Below are 15336 nucleotides of genomic sequence, written 5' to 3' on the forward strand. Positions count from 1 at the left end.
TCCTTGACTTATAAGGGTTCATTTAATTACTGAAGTTTCAATGGCATTGAAAAAAGTGCCACACATTCCTTCTTTTATTCTTTTGAATGTTTTTTTAAAAATAATTTTCATGTAAATACTTGTTTTTAGCTTTGCTGTATGTGAATCAGTGTCACTTGTGAGTTGGGGGGGCTATATAAATTTGAGAGAAATCATGGGGGGAGATAGATAGATAGGTGGATGGAGGGATGGAGGGATAGATAAACCTTCATATTTTGAATAGAAGCAGAAACATTAGAAGTATATTTGTTCACATCAGCATGTTGTCCATTTGTTGTAATGTCTTTAAATACAGTGGGGGAGGGGGAGAGTATTTTACCCCCTGAGACAGAAATGATGAGTCCTCTGGAACTCATGAAGGTTTCACGGCTGAAGTTTGGTAGCTTGAACCTGCAGCTCCCTCCACAGATTTTCTCCAGGATTCGCCCTGTTTATTCCTCACATTGCTGCCTTTTGATTGACACCATATTTGGTTTCTACCTCTGCTGATTTGTGTCCTTTTTTCTTCCAATTTGATTGATTCCCCTGAGATTTGAGTTGGGAATCAGCTTCTAAAACTTCGTCTCCCTCTCACTTCGGTTTCACTCTCAAGCCCTTTGGATGAGGAGAGATGGTCGGTTCCCACAGCTTACCTTCTGGGTCCTTGTGAGGGGCAGCTCATCCCCTGCCAGAAGCCCCCACAGGGGTGTTGTGGACCATGGTCCAAGGATCCCAATTCCTCTCTGGAGAGACCCGTCCCCTAAGCCAGGCTGGACTTCCAGGGTGCTGCCTTCCCTCCTTGGATGGTTCCCTTTGTGGGCAGAATGGGAGAGAAAATCCCCTGTGCCCCCATCTCTGGGGCTCCCACTGGGCCCCCTGCTCCCAGTCTCTTGGCCTCGATTCCAGGGAGTTTATCCTTCCTCCCCGCAGGAAAGAAGGAAAAGGGTTAATGTGGAGGAAACACGCGGCTGCCGTCCAAAGGAAGAGGGAGACACTGAGAAAAATATGCCATTTTATTTCAATATAAATGTATTGAACATTTGCAGCAGAGAAGACAGTCGGGAGCCTCCTGAGGTAAATCTCAAAAACGGCCCAGAAAAAAAAGGTGGGGGGGAGGACATGCCCCCTTTTCATCCTCAGCAACCAATCAGAGCGCAGCTCCCCTCAGGCAGGAGCCCACCCTCCCTCAGCCACAGCGGGGTGTTTTGGACCTTTGTGCACTTCCCTTCTCCAGCCATTGAATTCAATCTCTTCACATTGAAAGTCTTCAAAAGAAACTGAGCTGAGATTGAATTGTCAGGTGCGCCTCTTTCCTGCCTTTTCTCCCATCCAGGCACTTTGCCCCAAATCCACCAGGGGGCGCGCTCTGTCAAGGGAAGGGAACTCCAGGTACTTTCCCATTGGCCCACCGGAGAGCGAAGGTCACGAGGGGCTTTCCAGAGGAGGCTGAGAAGGAAGTGACATCACTGAGCCTTGCCAGGTGACTTCCAATCCAAAGATCAAATCAATCTATCCATTCCTGGCCACTGCAGCTTAGACGGCTTTTGACAAGCTGCCTTCCTGTTCCGCTGGTCAGGAGCTCTTTGTTGGCTCCAGGGGGGGGGGAGGTTTCCGTCCCCTCCCATACTGCCAACGTCATCTCCCTTCTTCACCTTCTTCTGACCTGGTTCTGATAGAACCAGGTTCCCAGGCAACACAGATATCTAGGTTCCCTGGTGGAACCCGGTGAACTCCATGTCACCACTGTGCTTGGCCACGCCCCTCTTGTTGAGAAGTGGAATTTTTGAGACCAAAGGAAAATGGTTAAAAAGGGAAGGCTAGTGGAAAGAAAGAAAACCAAGTTCATATTAATAGGCTTAAGAGAACTGTATTAATGTCACGCTGAATATTGACAGACCCACAGACATTCAGTAATTAAAAAGTTAACTGTGTGTGTTTCTTTTGTATCCACCTATTATGATGTAATATCCTGCCACATCATTATACCTCATATCCATCTTTATGCCCTGTTGTTCTTTTAGCTCGCCATTCCTGTTCTAGCTTCCATCATGTGAAGATGTATTTTAATTTGTCCCTCGTGACATATTTGTTTTTATACTTTTATAATAAAAAGAAATCTTGCTTTGAAACTAAATGACTGCGCTCTCAGTCCATCACCTCCACGATGGATTAATGTTCAAATGGACATTAATCACCCACATCGTGACATGGCAGCAGAGGTCGGTTTAATCTCTAAGTCTAAAACTAATCAATCTCTGTAATGCCTGCTAAGCGTAAGAAATAATTATTTACAGAGTCCTTCTTTTCTCAAATGTCCGAAGATCAAATAAATCTTATAAATAATACCAAGGAAAAACGTTCTGCAAAAATGCAGACTTCTGATCAAAAGCAAACTCCAGCCGAAGAAACAGCTCTCTCTGCAACAGACGGAGAAAATCAAGCTACACAGCAAGAAAGCGTAAGTAAGATTTACGATCCTATTTCAAGCACTGAAATGCAACAGATAATTGCTATTGTGGACTCTGTAAAACTGTCAGACAGCTCAGCTCAGCAGATTTATGATCCAAGCAATTTAGAAACTATTTTAATGAGTTCTTCTGAGCCCTGTAGCCAGGCAATCTCGGAATGCAGTGCATCTCATAAAGATGGCGCCTCCCTAAAAGCAGAAATGAAACTGAGACATTCCGATGACATAGAAAAAATAAATAACCTGATTGCAAATCTAGAACGGAGCCTACAGGCCACCCAGTCCTTCGTTTCTAATTTCTATGAGCAGAAAGGATCTAATTTAGATCAAGAAGAGAAAAAGGTAATGCATTCCTGTTTTGATGATATTTTTAAATATAGAAAGAAGCTTAACAAATTAAGAGATATTCAAATAAATCTGTATGAAAAAGAACTTGAAACAGACAGTAGAGCTGAGACTTCAAAACCAACTCAGAATTTAACTGCTATATATACAATGTCTGTCGAAACAGTGGCAAATCTTAACAAAGAAGAAAAACTCAAAGGTGATCCTGCAGCACCACCTGGTGGCCAAATTAAAAGATTGCAGTCTGTTCAACAAAATTTGTGACAAAAATCCAAACGTGATCCTGCACCACCATCTAGTGGCAGACAAGATATTAAATATAAAAATTTGTCTTATGTTAAAATTCCACAAGGTTTCATTGCAGATGAATCCATGAAGTATGAAGAGCACGTTGTTCATTATTATCCTTCAATTAAGTCAAAACTACCGCAAGCAAGCCAAGGTGTGCAGATGCAAAAGGACCAACAACCACAAGTACCAGTTTCTCGAATTCAACCACCGCTGGTTCAAGCACCCCAGATGCCACCACTAATAGCAGTACAAGCTGCAGCTCAAAGGCAAGTCCTTACTTTGTCACCATTGAAAGGTGAGTCAAGATTAAAGAATAATAGACAAAATTATAAAACTTGGTTGCATGAAATAAGATTGATTTTACTTGCTGAAGGTGCAGATCACATGGCATTCAATCCACCCAATAGACAGTGGACTGAAGAAGAAAGATCTTTAAATATGAGAGCCACTATTTTGATACTTATGTCTATGGACACAGACCTATCAGTTAGATTTCCACATGATATCACTGCAAGTGACTTAATCACAGCTCTAGATGAACTTTATAGACCAGTTTCAGCTGAAGGGACATGCTTGTTGTTTACTGCAAAATTAAAGCCTGGAGAGAAAATTGCTCCACACTTATCTAAACTTTTAGCAGTGCAAAAGGAACTAATTGAGAGAGGCTATAAAATAGATTATGCAAATGAATACAGCAATAATCACCTCTCTGAATTATGAATGGAAAGATGCTATTACAAAATATAACAACATACCTTTAGCTCAAAGCACAACTTCCAGAGTTTGTAAGCTTTTAACAGAAGAAGAAGTGATTATGCAAAGTAGACTCGAAACTACAGCACCTGCTTACAAATCTACAATAAGTCACAGCTACCAACAAAGGGGCTACACTCCAAGATATCCAGGGCATAACCAGCCCAGAAGAACAGATTTTCAACGCTCTCAATCTGGTGATTCTCAACACTCCCAATATCCTGCTCAGCCCAGAGAAACAGATCTTAGGAGTTCCAGAAGCAGAAGCTCCAGCAACTACAGATAAACTCAACGGGGTTCTAGAGGTGAGCCACGTCCTTACATCAGTTGATTGTGAACAATGTTTCACAAACAGGTCCACCGTATGACATTCAAAATTTATGGACTTTAGACAGCGGAGCAGCTTTTCACATCACCTACCAAAGAGAACTTTTCACAGAATGACATAAGACTGATATTAAAGAACTACATTCAGTGTCATATCATTTATGCAGAGTCGAAGGAGAAGGAACTGTCTACATAAAAGAATTAGACCAAATGATTCCACGTGTTCTATACATTCCACAAGCTACAAGCAATTTACTCAGCAGGTATCACCTAAATGAAGACTTAGGTTACAAAGTGACATTTGAACAAAATGAAGGCCACATTGTCAAGAACAGAACAGTCATAGCTCGTGCTTTTCCAATTAGAGGTGTTTACTTCTTAAGGCCAAAACCTCAAGTGAAGGTTGATGTAAGTATAAAAGTTCCAAAGGGCGAAAGCACAGGTCAAGAGAGAAAACCTGTTGCCACTATAGAAACAAAGGCTCCTAAAGCCAATGAGGTTCAAGAAGTTCCGCATAGTATTGCAAATGTTAAACCTGTATTAACAATCAAATATTTTCATTCCAGGTGTGTTCACCGTTGGCATCATCATTTGGGCCATGCATCTTATATAGTCTTATCCAAGATGCCTGAATTTGTAAATGGTTTTAAGGTTGATAGTAATTGCAAAATTCATTTAGATTGTTCTGTTTGTAACTCATCTAAATCTAAAGCTGCACCTATTGCTAAGCATGCCACACGTTTGTCTACACGCATTTTTGATTTGGTTCATACCGACATTGTCGGTCCATTTCGACCTACTAAGGATAATTGTTAAGTATTTTTTAACTATTGTTGATAGTTATTCTAGATATGGTTATGTATACCTAATGAAACAAAAATCTGAGACCTTTCAGATCTTAAAAGACTTTGCTGCAGAAGTCCTCAATCAACATGGTGTCCGCATCAGAACAATACAAAGTGATCGTGGTGGAGAATTCATGTCCCAGCAATTCCAAGGATGGATTAGATGTAATGGAATCCATCATCAAGCTTACACACCCTCTCATAATGGAATAGTTGAACGAAGGCAGGGCATTTTACAGACTATGTTTCGTTGCCTTCTAGAAGATGCTGATCTTAACAATTTCTAGTAGGGTGAAGCACTAAGGTATGCTAATTACATTGTTAACCGCACTTGGAGCAGTGTCTTAAATCAAACTCCTTATTACATGCTTTACGAAAAGAAACCTGATATTCAAAACCTCCACGTTTTTGGCGCATACGCCATGGTTAACATTCCTCTGGTCCAGAGAAAGAAAGGAGGTCCAGTAGCAGAAAAACTGAGATTTATAGGTTTTGATCAAAGTTCTAAGTACAGTACTATACATTTGCTGACACAAATCACAAAGTTGTTATCTCTAACTCAGCTAAATTTGAAGAAGATACAAATTGGTCCAGAATACACAGTAATGATACTTCAGTTTATTTTCCTAAAGATGATGTTCAAGATACAGCACAACCTGATCCACAGGCAGCTGTTCCAGATGTTGTTTCCTCAAAAGATGATGTAGTCTTCAACAGTCGCAGATGATGTTCCTAGCAATGCAATTGGAGACGGAGATGACCAAGATGAAGGATGGACCACAGTTCCAAGACATTTGGAGAGAACCACAAAAGGAATTCCTCCAAAGAGATACCAACAGCAAGTATTACACAAATCTTTTCCTTTTCTTTGCAACAATGTTACATTTCCTCCTGAGAACTTTTCGCAAATAAAACATTTACCTGAATCTGAACAAGAAAAATGGTATGAGGCAATGGAAACTGAACTGGACAGTTTAAGGAAACTTAAAGTGTTTCAATATGTTGAGCCAGGGCCATCATCAGGAATTTTGGAGCCCCATACAGCCTAAGTGTCTGCCCCCCCCCGCCATTTTAAAACTATTTTAAGTCGCCAAGCCACTCCATCCCCTGGGGATCATTTCCCGCTTCACGCCAAGCGAGGCGGTCCCATAGGCCAGTGTTTCCCAGCCTTGGCAACTTGAAGATATCTGGACTTCAACTCCCAGAATTCCCCAGCCAGCAAACGCGAGGAGCTGCAAATGACGAGGGGAGAGAAAAAGCAGGGTACCAGCAGTCAGGCGGGTGTCTTGAGGGGGCACTCCCATCTGGAAGGAAGGGAAGAAAGGCAAGGGCGAGCTATGAAGGAAGGAGGGAGGGAGGGAGGGAGGAATGGTAAAAGGGGCAATCAAGAGAGGAATGGGTGAATGAATGGACGGAGGGTGGGAAGGAAGGAAGGAAAGAGGTAAGGGACAGAAACAGAGGAAGGGTGCAAAAGAAGCAAGGAAAGGTGTGAAAGGGGAGAGTAAGAGAGGAAGGAGTGAAAGAAGGGAATGAGGGAGGAAAGAAGGGAAGAAGGAAAAGGAAAGCAAGAAATGGAGGGAGGAAAGGAAGGAAAGAAAGAAAGAAAGAAAGAAAGAAAGAAAGGGGGAAGGGACAGGAACAGAGGAAGGAAGCAAGGAAACTTATGAAAGGGGAGAGTAAGAGAGGAAGGACTGAAGGAAGGGAGGGAGGGAAGAAGGTAGTAAGGAGAAAGAAAAGAAGAAATAGAGGAAGGGAAGGTAAAAGAGAGAAAGAAAAAGAGCAAGAAAGAAAGAAAGAGAGAAAGAAAGAAAGAAAGAAAGAAGGAAAGAAAGAGAATGAAAGAGAAATAAAAATAGAGAGGGGGAATGAAAGAAATGGAAGGAGGGAAGGAAGGAGAGAAAGCAAAAGAAAGAAAGAAAGCAAAAGAAAGAAAAAAGAATGAAAGAGCAAGAGACCAAGAGAGAAAAAGAAAGAAAGAAAGACAGAAAGAAAGGCAACTTCAAAGAAAGGCTCACTGAGCATCTCTCACTCTCTCTCTCTTTCTATCCCTCTTTCTTTCTCTCTCTTCCTTTCTATCTCTCCTCTTCCTTTCTCTCTCCTCTCTCTCTCCCTCTCTCTTTCTCTCTCTTTCTCTCCCCCTCTCTCCCCCTTTCCCTCTCTCTTTCTCTCTCTCCCTCTCTTGCTATCTCTCCCCCTCTCCCTCTCTCTTTCTCTTTCTCCCTCTCTTGCTATCTCTTTCTCCCCCTCTCTCCCTCTCTCTTTCTCCCTCTCCCTCTCTTTCTCTCTCTCCCCCCTCTCTTCTCCCTCTCTCTTTCTCTCTCTCCCTCTCTTGCTATCTCTTTCTCTCCCCCCTCTCTCCCTCTCTCTTTCTCCCTCTCCCTCTCTTTCTCTCTCTCTCCCCCCTCTCTCCCTCTCTTTCTCTCTCTCCCTCTCTTGCTATCTCTTTCTCTCCCCCCTCTCTCCCTCTCTCTTTCTCCCTCTCCCTCTCTTTCTCTCTCTCTCCCCCCTCTCTCCCTCCTCTCTCCCCCCTCTCTCTTTCTCTCTCTCCCTCTCTTGCTATCTCTTTCTCTCCCCCTCTCTCCCTCTCTCTTTCTCTCAGCGGCGGCACGGTCGTCAGCTGTGAGGCAGAGCGCCGGAACGGAGCACTGACGGCGGTGGCTAGACGTGTTGCTAGATGCCATAAATGCTGTCCAGCCACCGCGGTCAGTGCCTCTGTTCCAGAGCTCCGCCTCACAGCTGACCACTCTGCCGCTGCCCCACGGCTACTACCTGCTGCGACTGCTGAGAGAAAGAGAGAGGGAGAGAGGGGGGAGAGGGGGGCTACTACCCGCTGCGGCTGTCGCTGCTGCCGCCATCACCCTCCCACTGCACGCCGCCCTTCCGCTGCCACTACCCTCCCACCAGCCACAAAGCTCACCTGCTGCAGCCGCCAGGGAAGCTCCAGCCGGGCGGGGCGCTGCAGTTGCCGGAAAACTTGGAAGGCGCTAAGAAGGAAGCTCAGCTTCCTCTTCTCACAACTTTTTGAACAATTAGGGGCCCCGGCCTTCTGGCGCCAAGTTAGCAGCTCCTTGCACATGCGCAGACTGTACCCTCCCTCTTTTGCCGGCTGCCTGCTGCCTCAGCAAAGTAAAAGGCCTGGCCTTTTTCTTTGCTGAGGTGACAGTCTGCGCATGTGCAAGGAGCTGCTGACTGCGGGCCCCTCTAATTGGTCAATTTCGCCGGGCCCGGGACGGGACTCCCAGTAGTACCGGTCTATCGGCAGCCCTGTGTTGAGCCTCCAACAAACAAGAAGATTATTGGTACACGATGGGTCTACAAAAACCAAATGATGAGAAAATATACAAAGCAAGATTAGTAGCAAAAGGCTACTCACAGGTGTATCCTGAAGATTACACAGATACATTTTCACCTACAGTTAAAAATGAAAGTATCAAAATTGCCTTAACCACAGCTATTGCCGTGAATTTAGAAGTTTACAAATTTGAGGTTGAAACTGCTTATCTGAATGCTGCCTTAAATGAAGAAATCTACGTGAAGAGCGCACCCAGGTTCCAGAATCGAGAAAGGGATGTCTGGTACCTGTAAAAGAGTCTCTACGGTCTGAAACAGTCAGCCTTAATGTGGCACCATTGTCTCATTGACAAGCTAAATTCAATAGGCTTTATTAAGTCCGACTCTGATGAATGCGTGTTTACAAAATGGCAAGGTAGCGTTTATGAAATTATACTTGTTTATGTTGATGACATTGTTTACATTGGTCCTAACAAACATATGAGTGAAGTTTTTGCAAAAGGTTTAGAAAGACATTTCACATTGAAAAGCTTAGGGCACATACATGATTATCTAGGGGTTCAGATTGAAAAAACTGAGATGGGGTTTTGCCTTTCACAAGAAAATAAGATTGATCAACTTTTGCACAATTGACTCACATCCATGCCGCTCTCCAATGCAAACAAATTTTTACAGGTTGACACAACAAGATAGTCCTCAATTTGAAGACCAAACACTTTATCGTCAGTCATTGGGTCACTGTTATACATTAGCAGTTGGACAAGACCCAACATTTCACTTAATGTGAATCTTTTGTCAAGGTACATTGGCAAAGCAATTACATTTCACTGGACATGCATAAAGAAACTGCTGAAATACATGAAGCACACGAAGAACATGAAGTTGTTCCTAGAGCCGAAACATGACAAGTTTCCTGAGTTAATTTGTTATGCAGATGCTGATTGGGCAGGTGATAAAGAAAGACGAAAAAGTACTTCTGGTTATATAATATTTTTGAATAGTTGTCCAATTTATTGGAAAGTTAGAAAGCAGAATTTTATTTCTTGTTTTTCCACTGAAGCTGAATGTGCTTGTGTTTCTGATTGTTGTAATGCATTAACCTGAGTTTCTGCTCTCGTTGATAGTATTTGGGGCGATCCCATGAAACCAATTGTTATTATGGAGAACAATGTTTCAGTTACGTTCATATCTGTAACTGAACATGTTGGATCACGTTCACGGCACATCGACATAAGATATAAGAATGCAAGAGAATACGTAAAACAAGGATTCATGAAATTACTTTATGTGCCCACAACTGAACAAATTGCTGACGTGCTGAATAAACCACTGCCAGCTGACCAACACGAATACTTATCTAAGAAAATGTGCCTTATGTGAACCAATGTCCCTGATGACTGCCAAAGAAGGGGTGTCACGCTGAATATTGACAGCCTCAGAGACATTCAGAGACATTCAGTAATTAAATAGTTAACTTTGTGTGTGTTTTATTAGATCCTCCTACTATGATGTAAAATCCTGCCAGGTCATTATACCTCACATCCGTCTTTATCCCTCTCTCCATATTTGCTAGTCATTCCTGTCTTAGCAGCCATCATGTGAAGATGTATTTTTTCATTTGTCCCTTGTGACATATTTAATTTTGTACTTTTATAATAAAAAGAAAATCTTGCTTTAAGAACAAACTTATTTATTTATTTATTTGTTTGTTTGTTTGTTTATTGGATTTGTATGCCGCCCCTCTCCGTAGACTCGTCTGCGCTCTCAGTCCATCGCCTCCAGGATGATTTAATGTTCAAACGGACATTAATTACGCTCATCCTGACATGCAGGTGGTTGGATGGGAATTGCTGGAAGGAGAAAACAGCCAATCAGGACCCTTCATGGGCTGGACTCAGAGGTTCCCCCTCCCCATCAATAGCCCATAATAGGTTGCACAATATTCATTTAATAAACTCTCCAAGAACAGAAGTTCCCCAAAATATTTCTCAAGGGGACCCTCTTGGCCACCTGCTAAGCTTGATGAGAGGCCTCCCCTAGATGGTCCCCTCCCCACAACCTCTCCTCCAGCCCCAAAGACTCACCTTTTTTGGCCTTCAGGTAGGAGAAGAGCCCCACAGCCAGGAAGGACACTCCTATCACGGCCCCCATAATCCCCGTCCAGATTTTGGCCCTGGCAGAGCGGGAGGAACGGGGCTCTGGGGAAGGAGAAGGAGTCTCACCTGAGCATGAGAATTGGGCCCACCTTCCCCCAGAAGTGTCCGTTCTGGCTGCCCCCACCACGTAGATGGTCTCTCCCCCTTCTCAGGGCAGGATGGGATCCCCAGGCCAGGAGGGGTGGGAGGGGAGGGGCATACCCCACTGGACGGTGATGGGGGCCTCCAGGCTGGCGTGCTCCACCTTGCAAGTGTAGACATCCCCCCGCTGGGGCTGGGTCTCCAGCATCACATGGAGCTGGTAGGTCCAGTCTCCGTTCTGGAGCTCCTCCCCGAAGGCCACACCCTCCTTCTCTGGCCGCCCATTCTTCAGCCACTGGACTTTGATCTCCACGGGGTAAAAGCCTGTCATTGTGCAGAGGAGGATGGTGTTGGGGGAAGTTGGGTCCATCTTGGTGGGGGAGATGGTGACAGTGGGCTTGGCTGGAGGGAGGGAGGAGAAGGAGGCACATGAGAGACACAGGAGGGCCCAGAACAGAAGACCAGTTGGTTAGTTCAGGCCAAGATCTCTTTTTTGTCCTGAAAAAATATTCTGTGTTTTGAGTCATCTTCCAAAGTAGATTGCAGCAGGAAATCAAAAGGGGAATAATAATAATAATAATAATAATAATAATAATAATAATAATAATAATAATAATAATAATTTATTAGATTTGTATGCCGCCCCTCTCCGAAGACCCTCTCCTAAATCATTTGTGATTGGGATCAGTTGCAGTCCCCAAAAAAGAATTCCCGAAATAGGCAAGTCTGACAGGGATAAATGCTGGAAACGCCCAGAGGTGGAAGGAACCTTCTGCCAGATGTGGTGGACGTGGAAAGAAATAACGCAGAAGACGGAAAGGACAGACACAGCACGAGTTGGATGATTCCTGGGATCTTATTGAAAAGGAAACCACACTTTTAATTTCGGTGTACTGTATTACCACAACATTTGTTCATTTGTTCAGTAAATTTATCTATTTATTAAATTCATTTGCCAAAGTGGCCACAACTGACCCAAAGCCTTACAAATCTCTCCTAGCTGTGACTGCCATATGCTCTTCGGGAGTCCAGGAGAATCTCCAGAATTCCCAACTGGGTCTCTGGGACAATGCAACTCCAACCAGAACCCAGTTGGTTAAAGTCCACCCATGTTGGGGCTCCATGGACCCAAAACCCTTTGGTCTTGCCAGGGTTCAGCCGAAGCCTCTGATCCCACATTGATCCCCCCCACAACCTCAGCATCACCTGTGTCCCCAGAGGTGGAGATGTGAACTGATATCATCAGCATACAGAGGAGACCTCCAGCCCTGGTGATGGACGGTCTCACCCAGCGGCTTCATGCAGAGGTTGTGAAGGGGAGGAGAGTGGGCGGAGCCAAATTCCTCTAAGCGGCCATGAAGATGATCAACCAAGATGGCAGAAAGAAAGAAAGAAAGAAAGAAAGAAAGAAAGAAAGAAAGAAGGAGCAAGAGGGGTGAAGAGGGGAAGAGAGAAGAGAAGACAGAAGAGTTCCAGAGGGGATCTTTTGGGGAACAGGAAAGTGGGGGTAGTTGGAGGCTGAGGAGATCCGGCCAGTCACAGGATCTCAACAGAGACTTGGGGAGGATCCCTTTTGATCTCCTCCTTCAGCAAGTGCTCCAACTGGTAAAACTGGGAAGGGGGTATTCCGGATGAGCCCCCAAGAGGGTCCACAATTGACCCACTGCAGCCCAGAGTCCTTTGAGAACCATTTTGTTTCCTCTTGAGAGATTTTCTGATTAATAGTAAATTCTGTCCTGCTCAAGAACAACCACTTTTGAAATGGTGATCTGTCCTTCCAACCTGGGATCTGGTCAGATTGCAGACCAATAACAGCATTTCAGGGGTGGGTTGTTGCATTTTTCAGGCTGATCCCATTTGCATCTGGGGACCTTAAAGGCCTTTGTGGGATTTGCTAAGAAAAGAGAAGGCAGTGGCTTCACAAAGTGAAAGTGGCATTTCTTAAAAAACAGGAAATGCAAATTGTGGATGAGGAAAAAAAGTCATTTAGCAAGAAAACGGAAGGATGAGATTTTAAGTCAGTGGAAATCCAAAAGCTTCAAATTGGCATTTTTACATTTTTGTTTTTATAGCCCATCCCAAACCTCCTTATTTTCAAGACTGCAGTGTGAAGATTTTGAGGTTCCAATATGGCCAGATGGGAGTTGCTGGAGATTTTAATTGGATGGGGAAAAAAGATATATTTTTCTTTCTTTTTAAATACCTACTTTCTCCCTCCACATATCCAGGAATTCAATTTAATAGACAAATAAGAGACCTCTCAATTTAAAACAGCAGCAGTACAAAGTGAATTTTATGTTCCCCCATCATATTTTCATTTATTTCTTGTTATTTATTTATTTTTTATTGATCAATTATTTATTAGATTATATATTTATCTATGTATGATTGCTTATACTTTATTTATTGTAATTATTTAGTTTATTATTTATTCTATTCTTTATTTAGATTATTATTTTATTGATTTATTTTACTTTATTTTATTATTTTTTATTTCATTTATAATTTTAAATTAAAATAATTTATTTTCTTATTTTTTGTTTCAGTTTCCATTTAATCAGTTTTTATTTATTTATTTATAGGTTTAATTTGCTTATTTAATTTTATACATTTATTTATTTCACTTAGTTGCTTATTTATTGATTTAAAAGATGTTGGAGTGGAAATGACTCGAATGAAGAAGAAAAAGGCAGAGAAAGGAGACCACAAGTGGCTTCCGTGGATTCTCTTTGGAGATTCCTCTCAGAGGCCTGGACCCCCCTTGGAAAGGGAAGGGAAGGGGGGGCAGGATCCCCGCCCCAAAATCTCTCTCCCCCCCCCCCCAGACTCACCTCTCCGGCCAACCACAGAATTGCTCTGGGAAACCTCGTAGTTGGTCGGGCAGAAGCGATCCACAGCGTCCTTCATGTACTTCAGGAATTGCTTGTTTCTGTTCCACGCGTCCGCATCCGCCTTCCCGAACTCCGTGAGGGCCTCGAACTCCCTACGGTCGCTGTCGAAGCGGGCGATCTCCTGCCGGTCGTAGATGTATCTGTACAGGAACCTCACCCGCTGCGTCCCGTTGAGGAAGCGGCACTCATGCTTCTCCTGGACCAGGAAATGGGCTGTAAAAGGGGGGAGGAAGAGGAGGAGGGAGGCCGTCAGGAGGGACCCCAGGGCCCATCGTTCCCAGCCGCTGGTGGAGGAGGAGGAGGGTCCCACGGAAGAAGGGGAGGAGAGACTGGTAGAGGACGCCCCCTGGAGGAGGGAAAGGGAACCCTCTCAGCCCTAGAGAGGGAGGGAGACTTGTTGTAGGGGGGGGGTCTGCAGAGGGGGGAGGGGAGGAAGAGATATAGGGGAGGAAGGTGGGGGGGAAAGTCAGGCAGAAGCCCAACGGGTCCAGGAGATCGACTCTCTGCAAGGGAAGCTGGCTCGAAAGCGGCCTGAAGGATGAGGGAGGGGCTGGGAAAACACACCTCCCTCTCTCACTCTTCCATTGGGGGGCGGAGGGACAAGAAGGACATCTAGATTCACCCTCCTGGAGTCTCCCAGCCCTTCAACCCCCAACTTCCCTGGATCACCCCAACTTCAGCCCAACTTCCAGCCTTTGGAGGATTCTAGGGAACCCACCTGTTTCCCCCCCCTCCTCAAAAGACCACCTGCAGCCATCCCAGCCAGCCTGTCAAAGGGAGGGTCTCCAGTCTCCCTCACAAAGGAGGGGCAGTTTGGGAGGAGCAATTCAGAGCCCCCCAGATCCTCCTCCCTCCCTTCCACCTCCCCATAGAGAAGTGGGGGGGGCGTTATGGGGGGGTTCTTGGCCTCCTCTCCAAATTCAGGGTCTCCCCCAGAAGGGGCTGAAACTCCCCTCTTGCCTGACCCCCAAAGCCTCAATTTTGAGATTCAGGAGAAAAACGGAAGTTTTTAAAATAGCCAAAATGCCTCAGTTGGGGAGGAAGGGGGAGGAGACCACGCGGAGATCGAGGCTGCTGGAGGCTCTGGAGACCCGTAAGCTTTCTCTCCCCCCCCCACTGCTGGGGTCCTGCCCAACCTCCCCCTCCCCCTTTCCCCAACTCCTCCACCCCCCTCCTTACCGGGGCTCTCCTTCCCCCCTCCGCTTCCGGGGATCCGGGCCAGCGCCCCCGCCAGCAGCACCAGGGCGACCACCACCAAAGCCATGGAGGCTGCCCCTCCGAGAGAGGCGAGAGACCCGGAGGCTCCCAGCCCCACAGGCGGAATCGGTGGGTCTGGATTGGGGGGGGGAGGGGTTTTCCTCCGACTTCGGCACTGGGCGTGTCCAGGAGCAGGAGGACCAATGAGAATTCTCCGTTCTTCAGCGTCATCGGTCTCCGGGCAGAGTCTCACTTGACTTGGCCTGATAGAGGAGATAGTCCGAAACCGAGGGAGGAGCGGAGGGAGAAGGAGTGGGGAGGTTCTCCTTCTTGGGGGCTGCATTCTAGGGGGCTCCTTTATGCCGGCTCCATAATCCTCCCCCACTTTCCCTTTCTCTGCGCGCCTGGAGGGGCAGTTGGGTTCCCCCAGTGTCTCAGAGGCGCCCAGGCTGGAGCTGCGGAGACTCCCGAAGGGCCGAGTGGATCCAGAGCTGGAAGGATCCTTCTGGGCTCTCCCCACCCGCTCAGCCTGGAAGGAGGGAGCCCCCAGTAGCTGCCCCGGGTGGCAAGGGGGGAGGCGCCGCCCCACAGCCTGACAGGACTAGGGGGTCACCCCCTCCCCCCACCCCGAAGGGAAGCCAGGAAAACCGGCGGACATAAGTGCACTGGTGTGC

General features: G+C 45.6%; 1 pseudogene; it reads right to left on the reverse strand.

The window, feature by feature from the left end:
* Positions 1 to 10037: 10037 nt before the first annotated feature.
* On the reverse strand, positions 10038 to 14893 carry LOC139162936 (H-2 class II histocompatibility antigen, E-S beta chain-like; annotated as a pseudogene).
* Between the last annotated feature and the right edge of the window lie 443 nt (positions 14894 to 15336).

This window comes from Erythrolamprus reginae, chromosome 2 (assembly GCF_031021105.1).
Source record: "Erythrolamprus reginae isolate rEryReg1 chromosome 2, rEryReg1.hap1, whole genome shotgun sequence".
NCBI lineage: Eukaryota > Metazoa > Chordata > Lepidosauria > Squamata > Dipsadidae > Erythrolamprus > Erythrolamprus reginae.